The following is a 14,902-nucleotide window of genomic DNA, read 5'->3' as shown; positions in this document are numbered from 1 at the left end:
AAATCAGCACCGGAGGTGCCTCGTCTTGAGGAGTTACCAAGGCGATTGTCGTCATTCGAGTCAGTAGATTCTGCACTTGAGGTATTGCATTGTGTGTACATTCCATTACGCAATCTAAAGCAAATACCGCATCCGCAACAGTGCGGGGGCCCCTTGGGGGGGTTGGTTGGGACCCCATTGGGTGTCCCTCTCCTCTTCTCTCTCTTTCTCTCTCCCTCTACGCATGTCTATTGCATTCTCTCATTCCCTCTCTTCGGGGAAAAGTAGAAGGAACCATCATTCAAGCAATTTTTTTTCTTGGAGGCAGTGCCATGCAATGGTGGAAGTCTAATTTCAAAATGCACAGACATGGTAGTCCACTCTTTTGTTACGAAAAGAAGCACCGACAAAATGGCTAAAGTTCAAGCGACTTTCTATTTGCTCTTGGCTCACTCACGAGTACAAACGTGATGTGATTATCGCTCCGAGAATCATCTTCAGATGACCAAGGACGATACTTTGGATATTTTTTGCGAGAGATTTTGGGATAATTTTCTACCTGTCTTCTTTTAAAAAGATCACTTTTAAGCAGCAAATCGATCGATTTTGCTGTGGACTTCCCAAAGAGATACGACATTACTACTTATTACAGAAGTCCGAGTCCATACAACAACTGATGGGACATGCGAAGCAAGGGTTTGCTATGCATTCGGGTAATCTGACTTATCCACCTGATTAATTTTTGACACCAAGGACCGGACAAAATTCGACAAATGGTAACAGTAGAGGAGGGAAGTTCGAGAAAAAGAAAGATACACGTCCTCGAACTGACAGAGGAACAAAAATGAGAGTGCCTCAAAAGAGGGAAGTGCTTTGACTGTGGGGAACAAGGACATATATCCGCACGGTGCCCCAAAAAGGCACCCAAAGGACAATCAGAAGATAGGCCAGAGAGTTCCAGAGCAGTCGAAGAACGCGGAAGGAGAGGAAAGACGAAAGCAAGACTGGTACCAGATTGTGTGGGGACTGATGCGGACTAGATGGATGAAAGCACTCAACTTTGCTGCGCATGGGGCAAAGTATGAGATCAAGAAGCCCTCATCTTCTTTGACGGAGGAGCCAAGGCTAACTTTATTTCACCCCAGATTGGCGGCTCGACTTGGAATTATGCTCAAGCAAATGGGGCCATAGGCAGAGGTTGTTCTAGCGGCACCCAGACGGAATTTTGCCATTATTCCTGTCCTTGGCAAACTTCGTTTGCATTGTCAGGGGTATTTAGGGTACGAGGACTTTTACATCATGCCCCTGGGTTGACTTCCTCCTAGGAATCCCTTGGTTCCAAGAACAATTATAGGGCCATGAAAGCTACTTTGAAGAATGGGAAGGGCCGAGAGATTGTATTTGATGTAAAGGTGAAGGGCGAGTCTGTCCCACTTGTATCGGCTTTGGCTTTTTCCAAATTAATGAAATCCAGCCTTTTTGTTTACTCGATCTTCTTGAACGAAGTGAATGATGAACATTGAACAAAATATGTCTGATTTGGAAAAGGAACAACAAGAATTTCTACACACACAGGCTGATTGTTTCTCTGAGGGCCTACCAGGCGAGCTACCTCCTCCTCGTCCTGAGGATCACACGATTAATTTGATTCCCAGTAGTACACTACTGAACCGACTGTCACAAACTGGTGATGTGGCCGGCCCCGGAAATGCCCCGACAGCCTAACGTGGCAGCAATCAGGGAAATCACGCCGCAAAACGTGTTGACAAGCTGACATGGCAGGCCGTACGGATTTCCGCTATTTCCGTTGACATGCTGACGCGCCATTGTACGGATGCCGTAAAATACACTGACTGATTTTTGGCAGCTTATGGACTTGGGGCTCTGCTTTTGGGCATCCCTTGTAACAATAAAAAGGTCTTTTGGGCCTCATTACTCAGGGCATCTGGACGCAGAGTCTGAGTGTGAGATCCCAGAGACTCCCTTGTACTACTTTGCACACAAATTAATATAAAAAGAAATACCGAAAGGGGCGCGAGTCTTTGGGGCCAATACCTCTGAGCACGGAACTACGCTAGGCCGTGTCTTCTTCTTTTGTGAACTGTTTTAAAGTGAATCTCTGCTGTGTCGCGGCAAAATCTAGACTTCGGGTGTCCAAGTCTGTTACAGTGGTATCAGAGCGCGGCCGATTTCTTTTCTACCAAAAAATCCGATTCTTTTCTCTCGACACTTATGGACTCCAACAAGAATCAGTCGACTTCTTCTACATCTGCTAATGCGGGAGGAGATCACGAAGAAGATTTTTCTAATTTAACAAAGGAGGAGTATGGGCCACCTCGGCCTACTCTGTACGAACTTCAAGAGATGGAATGTTGACAGCAGGTTGACGAGTGCACAAAGCAGATGATAATTTGCGGAGGATCTGCAGTTTGCAAAATTTTTGTCTCAACAATCCATCGTAGAAGTGCACACCCAATGGCAGAAAGCCACATAACCACCCATCAAACCGGCAATCAAGAAACCTCCTTCTCCGAAAATGTTTACAGAGTAAGAATTACAAGAGGTTGTTTAGACATGGATCAATCGGCTTTTGGACGCAAACAACCAATCCAAAAAGCAAGCGAAGAAGCGTGTACGATTTGAAGGACTACCCAGTTCTTCTTCTTCTTCTTCTTCTTCTTCTGACAGTTCTTCTAGCTCTTCTGACTCGAGCGAGGAGGACAGAAAAGGCAAAAAGCGAAGCAAAAAGCAAAGCTTCGGAAAGGGCAAGAAAAAGGCAAAGAAACCAGTGTCGTTCAGTTTCTGACAGTTCTACAGAGGAGTCATCCTCTACAGAGGAGTCATCCTTTGACAGTTCGGACTCGGACGACCACATGTTTTATGCAAAGAAAAGAAGTATTTTTACAGAGCCAACCAAGATGACTTTCTCAAAGACAAAAGCAAGAAAGTAAAAGAATTCAAAGAAGGTGGATAGTCGATTAAATTTGAATCCTTTTCTGGGTTCCAAGATGCTCCGGGGCTTTGGCTTCATTCAACAGTTTGACATAGCCTTCTCTAGAGGGCATTACTCAGAGCACTCCAAGATTAGGAGGGCTACATCTTTCTTCAAAGGAAATGCTCGAACATGATGGTCCACTCTTCTTCTGAGGAAGAAAGCTCTTGTGAAATGGTTGAAATTCAAAAGGCTCTTTATTTCTTCTTGGCTGACTCGGGAGTACGAACGAGATATACGAACCACTTGAAATCATCTTCGGATGACCAAAGGAGATTCTTTAGATGCTTATTGCAAGAGATTTTGGAACTCTTTTCGACCAACCTCTTCATTTAAGAAGGTCTCTTTTAAGGAACAAATTGAGCGGTTTTGGTGCGGACTCCCTACAGAGATCCGAGACTATTGCTTGGAATAAAAGTCGAATTCTATTCAAGAATTGATGGGTCATGAGAAACGGGTTTTGCGATACATTCGGGAAATTTGACTTCCCCCACGAAAGATAAGGATACACGACCTCGGCTCACTCTTCGAGAGAGGGCCAATTACATCAAAGAAGGGAAGTGTTTTGGCTGCAGGGAAAATGTGCACATCTCCGCAAAGTACCCCAAAAGGGCACAGCAAGAACAACATGAAGACAAGCCAGAGAGTTCGAGAGCAGTAGAGGATGTCACAAAGTGATGACGTGGCTACCGACAATAGAAACCCTAATTTCTGCCAGAAACCCTAAAATTCCTGCAAACCCTAATTTCTGCCAGAAACCCTAATTTGTAGAAACCCTAATTTCTGGAAACCCTAACCCTAACTGCTGGCTGAAACCCTAAAGTGGCTGGAAACCCTAAAAGCAGGCGGCAAATGCCACGTGGCAGCGGTGTACGGATTTCCGAATTTTGCGGAGATGAAAAAAACAGCCAGCTAGCTACACAATCATGGTGCTTTTCTCTACGCTGGGCCAAGAGAGAGAAAGATTGATTGTTTTAATTTTTACTCTCTTGAGAGAGAGAGAGAGAGAGAATTTTGCTTTTATTTTTAAGAGCTTTTGGTGTTAGGTGCAGCGGAATGAATGTTTGAACTTTGCTCAAGATGAGTGCTCCGAACTGTGCTCAAGGTTCCTTTTGTTCTTATGGAAGGGAGAGCCTTCCATTCTTAATGAGAGAGTGCAATGGACACAAACAAAGTGAATGGACACTGTGCGTGCAAGCGTATGAGACTGAGAGAGAGAGAGAGAAGAGAAATACGACACAAGAGACGTAAAGCCCTCCTCCGAAGGCCCTACTCTCGTCGGCGAGTGGTCTACTATTGATTGCACAAACTGGTACAATGGGAATGCATGTGACTGATGCAAGTCTAGGCTATGTTGGTGTCGACGACGGAGATGGCGAGACCGACTGTGTGGCTGAAATCTGCTACTCTTTATCCGTTGTCCAAAAACGCTAGTGGGCTGAAATCTGCTGCAAATCAAAACGCTGAATTGGGGTTGATTTATGCTGCTGAAAAACGCTGATTTGGGGGCTGAAACTGCAGCTCTTTAGGGCTGATATTGTCGGTGCTTATCAGCTGCTGTGGGGTGCTGAAAACGCTAGGGCTGCAATTTTGGAAACGCCAATGCTGGGGGTGTGTGGGCGATGATCATCTTGATGAAAAACGCCAAGTGGCTGATGTTCTGTGGCGATGATCCTGTTGATAGAAAAACGCCAAGGCTAAGGATTTGCTTGAGGAAAATCTCTCCCAAGGGGTTCTTGCTTGAGAAGTTGCCTGCTGAGCGGTGGAGATCGTGCTGCCTCTTCTGCCAATTAGTGCTAGTTTAGGTTTGCTTATATACAAACTTACTCAATTTGCCCTACCTACTTTCCAACAAAAGTCGCTTAAAAATAATAAGTGAAAAATGTCAAAAATAGGTAAAATAGGCTAAATGCACTGTAAAATTCCCCTGATGGATTCTGATGGAAATGCTTATGATCATGCTGTGTGCAACCAGAGGATATGCATCTACACTAAGTGACTGGGCATGCACGGTCTATGAATATACTCACAAAAGTGCCAGATCACTTCTAAATCTAGACTGACTCGACTGACTGAACCCTTGTCGTGCTGTAGCTTGTCCACGGACACAAAGGGTTGGATGTGTCACGTGACATCCCCTCCTTTTCAAAGTGAGGTACTGGTACCGAACTGTATGGCGTCGAGGGAGATCGCCAATAGAATCGGAATCCTGGAAGGGACTCTTCGTCGGCCCACTCTGATGTGTGGGTCGTGCGGTACTTGAACTTCATAAAGGTCTGCAACACTTGCTTCTTTGGGCCGCGCCGAAAGCGACACAAAGTCTTTGGTAGCTCTTTCAATGCTTCAACTTTGTCGAGAGTCATGCTTTGTTCTCATCAAGAATCTCCATGGCTGAAAATTCCTGAAATCATTTCCAACACAAAACCATGAACATACCTATTCCATGTAAAGTGAGTGGAAAAAATCTTGTCTTCCTCAAGACTGTGCATGCAATGTAGATGTACAAAGAGACGGAGTGCCAAACCGTTCACCACACACACGCAAACAATGAGATCGAATCTTTCTCTTATGATCTAAAGCAATCAACAGTGGCAATTCACAACGGAAATGCCCATGCTTGGTGCTCATACTTTCATGTGCTCTTTCTACAACTATATCGTGCCAAGGAAGAGACATGGAATGTGACTTTCTGAAATGCATACTTTTCAGCTTTTCATGAACAATCCGCATACATCTGTGCTCATTCATGAGTGAAACGTGCTCAACGTACAATATGTCATGCCTAGGAAAAGGGATCACATAAAGACGTCGACTAAAATACAGGAAACGATCACCAATGAAACACTCGTACAATGCGTGCGTACTAATCATGCGAACACATAATACTTCTTGTGGGGTTCTCGGACCTAGGCTCGAGAGCCAAGATCGGTTCTTCCTGAGGGGGTTCTTTGAACCTAGGCTCGAGAGCCAAGATCGGTGCTTTGTGATTGATCGTCTCTGCAATGAGGTTAGCTTCACTAGAGAAAGTATCAACTAACACATCATCCTTCTTGTGAATAATCACATCTTCTTCATGCAACTCATCATGCTTGTGAGAAATCACATCGTGATCATGCAAATCATCATGCTTGTCATTGTCATCCAAATCATCATGCAAATCATTGGCATTCAAATCATCATGCTTGTCACAAATCATCATGCTTATCATCATGCGAATCCTATGTGTCATGCTTTGGAGAAGAAGAGACTTCTCCTTTTCTCGAATCTCTTCAATCTTCGCCTGCACATTAGAAATGAGAGAGGAAGAATGAACAACGTTCTTGCGGTCCAATTCTGTTTTTCTTTTTGCATTTCTTGCTTCGCGTTCTAACTTACTTTCCATAAACATCTGCTCCAACTCCTCCATAGGAGTTAGTGCAATCCTTGACGTAGATGGGGAAGGGGGAGGGTCGAAAAAAACCTCCCGGTGGGGAAAATTCTTCTTCGCCTCTCTCATGCTCATCACGTCCAAGTGAAGTACGCATTCCTCTTCGAGTGCTGACCATTCTGAAGTCGTGGGTTCTTGTGGATTCTTGTGGTCTTGGGTTCTTAAGTTCACGAGGAACTTGGGTTCTTGTGGGTCTTGAGTTCTTGAGGTTCTTCTTTCGCTTGCAATCTGTGTTCGAGAAGGATCGCACCCCTTGGCGGCCTTGCGCTCACACCAAGGTTGCTTTTTCCCACCTCACGTCGATTGGCCGGCTGCTAAGTGCACGGTCTGCTCTCAATTAGGCACGAGGTTGGACAAGCCCTTCTTTCTTTGGATTCCTGTCACTCTTCAAAAACACGATTAGGAATCGACACGCCCAAGCAAACTTGGGTTCGTGCGACATCAACAAGCAAAAAAAATTCTTGTGATTCTTGTGGTTCTTTCCTTGAGTGATACAGAACACTGCCAAAGCTCTGATACCAATGTTAGGTGCAACGGAATGAATGTTTGAACTTTGCTCAAGATGAGTGCTCCGAATTGTGCTCAAGGTTCCTTTTGTTCCTATGGAAGGGAGAGCCTTCCGTTCTTAATGAGAGAGTGCAATGGACACAAACAAAGTGAATGGACACTGTGCGTGCAAGCGTATGAGACTGAGAGATAGAGAGAGAAGAGAAATACGACACCAGTGTAAGGTGCAGCGGAATGAATGTTGAACTTTGCTCAAGATGAGTGCTCCGAACTGTGCTCAAGGGTTCCTTTTACTTACGGAAGGGAGAGCCTTCCATTCCTTTAGTGAGAGAGTGCAATGGACACAAACAAAGTGAATGGACACTGTGAATGGAAGTGCATGAGACAGAGATAGAGAGAGAAGAGATAAAGGAATAAATGAGAACCACGAAACACCCTTAGCGTAGTAAACACTGCTTGGTTTATGCGAGAAATTAGAATCCCTGTGAGAGAATACGTAGTGCAAGATTGCACAAATTTGGAAGCTCGGCTCTGCCATAGTTCTGCCACCAAGTGAGGGGAAGCTTGGTAGCTTCTTGCCTCAAAGACACACTCCTCAAGAAAGACGGTCCCAGATTGTTCATGTAGCTGCTCATCTCGTTGTCAAGGTCCAGTTGCTCATCCTCAGTGAACATCCTGTCTAGGTACTCCGATTGCAAGTTGAGCAAACTGCTCTCTGCAAAAAGCTCTGGAGTCTTGTAGAGAGGATTGAGTATAGCAGCCATCCCATGAATAGGACGACTCATATACGTCCATCTACTCTCCACAATAGCGAGGATGTCATCCCGCATGTAATTCACAAGACTTAACAGTCAAGACTTGAAACAAATACAACATCCAACTTTCCAAGGATCAAGCATTGACTAAGGACTTATCGCTCTGATGTCACGGAGGTACATGTTGCTATGTGATGCCTCATCTGCATGAATAGATGATACACAAGGCCAAGAGTCGACCCCTCTGTATCTGTCACACGCAAGAGAACATAGAGAGGTTGGAGAGCCACTGCCAAAGAGTATACCTCTACCCAAAAGCTCTCATCAAGCACTTTCCTCTGTATGTACTTGGTAGGCTCCGTCTGCGCATGGTGCATCAACCGCCACTTAGGGTCCACAACTGTCTGCAACAGTGGATCCCTCAACCTGTAAAGCCTCTGAAGTACTAGGTACATGTATGCAAACCTAGTCTGCGAGGGACGCACCATGTCTAGTGTGCTGTGACTCCTGAGTGCTTGATGTTTCTTGTGGAAGAAAGTAGTCATCTTCGACACGTCAGAGACAATAGGCTGTACCCAAGTCAACTTTCCAATATCCTACATGAGTAAGTCGAGGCAATGTGCAACACATGGAGTCCAAACTATGCGAGGGAACTCCGCCTCAACCATCTCCCCCATGGCTTTGCAGTTGGACACATTGTCCGTAACAACCTGCAAAACCAGTGACCATAATACGTCGTACGACCAATATCTTGTTAGTTACAACTATGGCTTCTAAAAAGAGCAAGAGATTCGACTCTCGAGAATGATAGAGTACCTGTACGACATTATCCTTCCCGACCTCCTTGATGGCTTGCCGAATGTGCCCAAAAATAAACTCTGCCGAAATACGCTCACCAGCCTTGCCCGCGTCCACAGCACGTAGGAAGTATGTACCAAGGCAAGAGGAAACAAGGATGTTGATAATGTGGCGTCTTCGAATATCACTCCACCCATCAGAGATGATAGTACAACCAAACTGCTGCCACCCAGCTTTCACTTGGACCAATGCTCTGTCAATGATCTCTCGCTGCTCATCTAACATTTTTGTGCGCATCCTTTGATAATCCAAGCCACTCCAGGAATCTGTGGTGCCGACTTGTGCAATGGCTCGGACCGTTCGCTTCCATTGCTCTGTCCGCAAGACATTAAATGCAATGTTGCACTCTATGAGAGTTCGAGCAATCTGTGTTTCTGCAATTTTTTGCCTCTCTTTTACCCAGGACTGTGCATGGACACGTGAAGGAAGGCCAAGTAGACTGCGTATACATGCGTGTCCCTTGATCTGTATCCTCATCTACATCCTGAGAACAACGAGCCCTTTTCTTGCTAACGTCCTTTTCCTGTTGAGTAGGTGCATCTGGAAAATTTGCATTCAATGCATCCTGCAAGGCATCCTGTTTTGCCTCATCTGCTTTCTTACCCTTGGACGAGGGAAGACCCCCTCCCGGAAAGTGCTCTAGAATTAAAGCATCCTTGATCTCTCGCGGAACACGTTTGCATCCTCCGCATTGGCCAGTAGTGCCGATGCCAGTAAGGTGCCTCAACACACGCGTCACCGTACTTGTCTTTTGCTTTCCACAATAATTGCAAGTCCAAGTGCGTGTTCCTGATCCTGCTTGCCCTCCTGTATTTACCACCGCAATGACATTGGTGTGTGCGCTCCATACTGGGTTGGGTTTGCGAGGCATGGTAGACCTACACATGCAGTAGGAACACGACATTGTGACTCAAACGCATGTGCTATCGCGAGAGAATCACAAAGAAATGTGCGAGGGAGAGACAGAAGGCTTGCTTTCTTACCGGTAAACACGCGCGAAAAGGCTCTGCAGATGACTTTGTAGGGACTTTGCAGGTTGCAGGTCACTGTTGCAGACAATCCCCAATAAAATAACCCAGCCAGGCGAAAATAAAAGGCCTCTCGTGTAGGTTTTTTTTTTAAAGCCAAAAAAATCCGTACACTACCAATCCGTACGGCACCGTATCGTATGGCACGGACGTACGGTACCGTACGGATCCGTACATACGTCCGGATCCTTCCTTGATGCACGGTCTACGAATAGACTCATAAAAGTGCAAGATCACTTCTAAATCGAGATTGACTCGACTGACTGAACCCTTGTCGTGCTGTAGCTTGTCCACGGACACATACGGTTGGATGTGTCACGTGACATTTGGGCATCCCTTGTAATCTTTAAATTAGTGGATTAGGGCTCACTTTGCAGAGCGTCTGGACGCAGAGTCTGAGAGCGAAACCCTAACCGCTCTTTGTACTTTGACATTGATTTAATACATAAAGAAATACCGAAAGGGGCGCTAGTCTTTGGGGCCAATACCTCTAGGCACGGAACTCCGCCGGGTCAATGCAAATCCATTGTGATCTGTGAATAATTTTGAAGTGGTTATTTGGTGTTATCGCGATTGATTCTTGACTTGGAGTGTCCAAGTCTGTTACAGAGGAACATGGCAGAAAAGGCAAGATGAAAGCAGGACTGGTTCCAGATTGCATGGGTACTGACCCAAGCCTGATTGATGAAAGTACATAACTTTGCCGAGCTGCAGGGCAAAGTGAAAAATCGAGAAGCCCTGATTTTTTTTGACGGAGGAGCCAAGGCCAACTTAATTTCACTTCAATTGGCGGCGCGGCTCAAGATTACACCCGATAGGATGGGATCACCAGCAGAGGCAATTCTAGCGGCACTCGAATAGGACATAGCCATTACACTTGTCATTGGCAAACTTTGGTTGCATTGTCATGGGTATTTGGGGCACGAGGACTTTTACATAATGCCCTTGGAAGGTTGTGACGTCCTCCTAGGAGTCCCTTGATATCATAAGAACAACGCCGTGGTTGATTATTGGGCAAAGAAAGCGACTTTGACAAATGAAAAGGGCTGAAAAATTGTACTTGATGTAAAACTAAAGGGCGAGTCTATCCCTATTGTATCGACTTTGGCCATTTCCAAATTAATGAAATCCAGTCTCTTTGTTTACTCGATCTACTTGAAAGAGTTAAATGATGAACTCAGAAAAACATGTTTGAACTTTATAAAGAACGCCAAGATTTTCTCCACTCATGCCGATTGCTTCTCTGAGGGCCTGCCAGGCGAGTTGCCACCATCTCGTCCTGAGGATCACACTATTGATCTGATAACTGGAAGCACACCACCGAACCGGCCGCCACCTTACCGTGTTAGCCGAGCCCAAAATGAAGAGATTATGAACCAAGTGAAAGACCTTCTAGAAAAGGGTCTTATCCAGCCGAGTACTTCACTCTACTGCTCTCTGGTGTTGTTGGTTTTAAAGAAAGACGGATCTTGGAGAATGTGCATTGATTCCAGAGCTCTCAATAAAATCACCATCAAGAACAGATTTCCGATTCCAAGGATCGATGATATTCTTGACCGACTACAGGGATCCTCTTGTTTCAGCAGGATTGATTTGAAAAGCGGATATCATCATATCAGAATCGTGTCGGGAGATGTCTACAAGACAGCCTTTCGGATGAGCTTCGGTTTGTATGAATTTTTGGTGATGCCATTTTGCCTTACCAATGCTCCAGCGACTTTCAATCGAATGATATATAGGATTTTTAGAGAGTATAGATCATTTGTCGGCACTTTGTTTGATGACATTATAGTCTTCTCCAAGTGGCGGTTATCCATGGTGTTGCTCAATGGTGACATTACCTACTCGGAGCCGATTTTACGGTCTTCACTGATCATCAGAGTTTACGCTACTTCTTGTCACAAAAGCAACTTTCGAAAAAGCAGATGCGGTGGGCTAACATCTTGTCACAGTTTCACTTCCAGATTGTCCATGTTCAGGGACAAAAGAACTTGGTGGCAGATGCTTTGTCTCGGAAGTCTCTAGTCTTGGCTATTTCTGCGATTCACCATAGAAGCTTGGAGGACATGGTTGATCAGTACGCCACAGATCTGGATTCTTCGGATGTATTCACTTGAATACAGAATGGGGAGGTAGAGGGATATTCCATACGGGATGGCTACTTGATGAAGAAAACGATGTGCGTTACACAGCCGTTGACGGAAAAGGTTCTGACTGAATGCCATTGTCCACCTTTTACGGGTCATTGCGGCATTGACACCACCTTGAAAGGTGTGGAGCGTTACTTCTTTTGGCCGAGAGTCAAGAAGGATGTGGATGACTTTGTATGCAGTTGCTTGATATGCCAAAAGGTCAAGTTTGACAGACATAAAGCACAGGGATTGTTACAACCTTTACCCATTCCCAACCGCCCCGGCAAAAGTATTGCTATGGATTTCATTTTTGATCTCCCGAAGACACAGTGTGGGCATGATGGCATTCGGATTGTCATCGACAGATTCAGCAAACAAGCTCACTTCATTCCAGTGAAGAAAACAGTGAAGCCGGATCATTTAGCAAGACTGTTCATTGCACAGATTTTCAAATTACATGGCATGCCTGAGATAATAGTCCCTGACATAGATTCCCGATTCACGGTTTGTTTTGGAAGGCTATTTGGGAGAACATTGGCACACGGTTGCAGTTGTCGAATCTCGTCATCTTTCCACCGCAGACAGTTTTTGAAGCCGTTCAGTACACGAGTGACTTGGACACAACTTTTGCCAAGGTCTAGAAGGCTTTAGCGAAATCTCAGGAAAGACACAAGAAGGCAGTAGATCGACACCGTCGCGATTTGAAATTAAAGGAAGACGATTGGGTGCTCTTATGTTTTGAGAAGGCACGCCTAAGAAAGAAAAAGAGAAATGAGCGGCTTTTTTCAAAGCTTAGCATAAGGTACTATGGCTCTCTGTGGATAAAAGAAAAGATAAATGATGTCTCCTTTAGATTGAAGCTACCCGATACTTGGAAGATTCACAATGCTTTTCATGTGAGTCTATTGAAGCCTTTTAAAGGCGATGTGCTCGATGATGGGGAGCAAGATGAGCAACCTGAAGTGGAGGAAAGCGAGGAGATACTCGTTCCAGAATACATATTGGCACACAGAAACATAAAGATTAAAGATAAAGTGATTAGGCGGTTCTTGGTTAAATTCAAGAACTGTCCTGCATTGGATGCGAAGTGGATGAAGGAGGAGGACCTAGCAGATACTCCTCAGATTTTGAAACTTTACCTTAGAAGCATTCGGTTTAGCATAGCCTACTCCGATAGAACCTCGATTTCAACATGGGTGGTGAATCTAGTGCAGCGGGTTTGCACAAGAGGGGAGTCACTCCGCTCCTTTGTCAACGGATTACCCCGATTTTGAATAGAGTCACTGATATCCCTTTGGGTTTCAGGGATACTGATGGGCTGACAGTATTTTGCTGTATGACTTTATGAACTCGAATTCCCGAAAATCAAAATGAAAATGATTGATTTATACTTGACTTGTTTGAGTGCAGGAACTGCAAGACGAAATGACTGCAGCATTTCGGTCTCATAAATCTCTATAGACACGATTGCAATAAGGATTAGCTAATCGGGCATGTGTGAGGTCCCTACTGGATCTAGATGCGATTACTAAATACGTTGCCGATTAATCATGGTATGAGATTTGGAATTAATTTGTATGTGAGTTGTCATGTGATGTCTTGTGATTCAAGTGATGTTCGATGATGTGAGTGTCGTTTTGTACAAGTGCTAGATGTGTCGTGTCTAGTGCATCGGTACTAACAGTCAGTGTCTACTAAGACAGTTTATGGCCTTTGTTTTGCAGGCGTAATCGAGGGCGATTTCAATTCTTTCAAGAGGTATGTCACAAATTGATGACGTGACCGGCGCTTGAAATGCACTGACAGGCTGACGTGGCAGCAGTCCCGGAAATCACGCCGCAAAATGCGCTGACAGGCTGACGTGGTAGGCCGTACGGATTTTTTTGCTATTTCCGTTGACATGCTGACGTGGCAGTGTACGAATGCCCATAAAATACGTTGGCTGATTTTTGGCAGCTTTTGGACTACAATTGCTTTTGAGTTGAAGAGCTCTTGAGTTTAAGATTATGGGGCTTTGCTTTTGGACATCCCTTGTAACATTAAAAAGGTCTTTTGGGCCTCATTACTAGGGGCATCTGGACTTAGAGTCTGAGTGTGAGATCCTAGAGACTCCCTTGTACTTTGCACACAGATTAATATAAAAAGAAATACCGAAAGGGGCACTAGTCTTTGGGGCCAATACTTCTGGGCACGGAACTACGCCGGGTCGTGTCGTCTTTTGTGAACTGTTTTAGAGTGAATATCTGCTGTGTCGCGGTAGAATCTAGACTTGGGTGTCCAAGTCTATTACACCGACCACCTTACCGAGTTAGTCGAGTCCAAAATGAAGAGATAATGAACCAGGTAAAAGAACTTCTAGAAAAGAGTCTCATTCAACCTAGCCCTTCACCTTTCTGTTCATCAATGCTACTAGTATTACAGAAAGATGGATCTTGGAGAATGTGCATTGACTATAGAGCTCTCAATAAAATCACCATCAAGAACAAATTCTCTATCCCTAGTATCGATGATATACTCGACAGACTTAAAGAATGTTTGGTCATGCCATTTGGCCGTACGAATGCACCGGCTACATGTAACCGTATGATGGACAAAATTTTCAGAGAGCATCGATCATTCGTGGACACTTTTTTTGACGACATCGTCGTTTTCTCCGAGAGTGAAACAAAGCATTGACACCATGTGTTACGGGTTCTCCGGGCATTGCAAAAATATAAATTGGTTGAAGTAATCGAGGGTGCTAAGAAGGTTCCTCCATTTCTAAGCACCAAAGACAAGATTTTTGAAGCGGATCAGTACATGAGAGATTTGGACACTGCTTTTGCCACTGCTTTTGCCAAGGTTCGCGATGCTCTCCAGAAGTCTCATAAGGCAGCTGATAAACATCGATGCGACTTGTAGTTGAAGGAAGATGATTGGGTGCTCTTACAATTCGAGAAGGCACGCCTCAGAAAAAGAAAGAGAAAGGAGCAACTTTTTCCAATGCTAAGTATGCGATATTATGGCCCTTTCCAGATTCAAGAAAGGATAAAGGATGTATTCTTTAGATTGAAGTTGCCAGATACTTGGAAGATTCACAATGCTGTTCATGTGAGTCTCTTGAAACCTTTCAAGGGTGAGGTGTTGTCACAAAATGATGACGTGGCTCACAAATTGATGACCCAAAGTAATAAGTTGTCCCAACTTATAGGGTGCCGTCTGATGGGGCCCTAGGGATACTAGAA

General features: G+C 44.8%; 1 protein-coding gene and 1 pseudogene across 2 annotated transcripts in view; one reads left to right on the top strand and one right to left on the bottom strand.

Moving 5' to 3' along the window:
- The window catches only part of PPT1 (polyprenyltransferase 1), a 108,572-nt gene that overhangs the window by 9,280 nt on the left and 84,390 nt on the right, over positions 1-14,902 (top strand). The window lies entirely within an intron of this gene.
- Positions 7,379-9,389, bottom strand: LOC147422805 (uncharacterized; annotated as a pseudogene).

This window comes from Adiantum capillus-veneris, chromosome 27, assembly GCF_014529385.1.
Source record: "Adiantum capillus-veneris isolate H3 chromosome 27, ASM1452938v2, whole genome shotgun sequence".
NCBI classification, from domain to species: domain Eukaryota; kingdom Viridiplantae; phylum Streptophyta; class Polypodiopsida; order Polypodiales; family Pteridaceae; genus Adiantum; species Adiantum capillus-veneris.
Note: the sequence above shows the minus strand (reverse complement) of the source record. Positions and strands in the feature narration are given on the sequence as shown.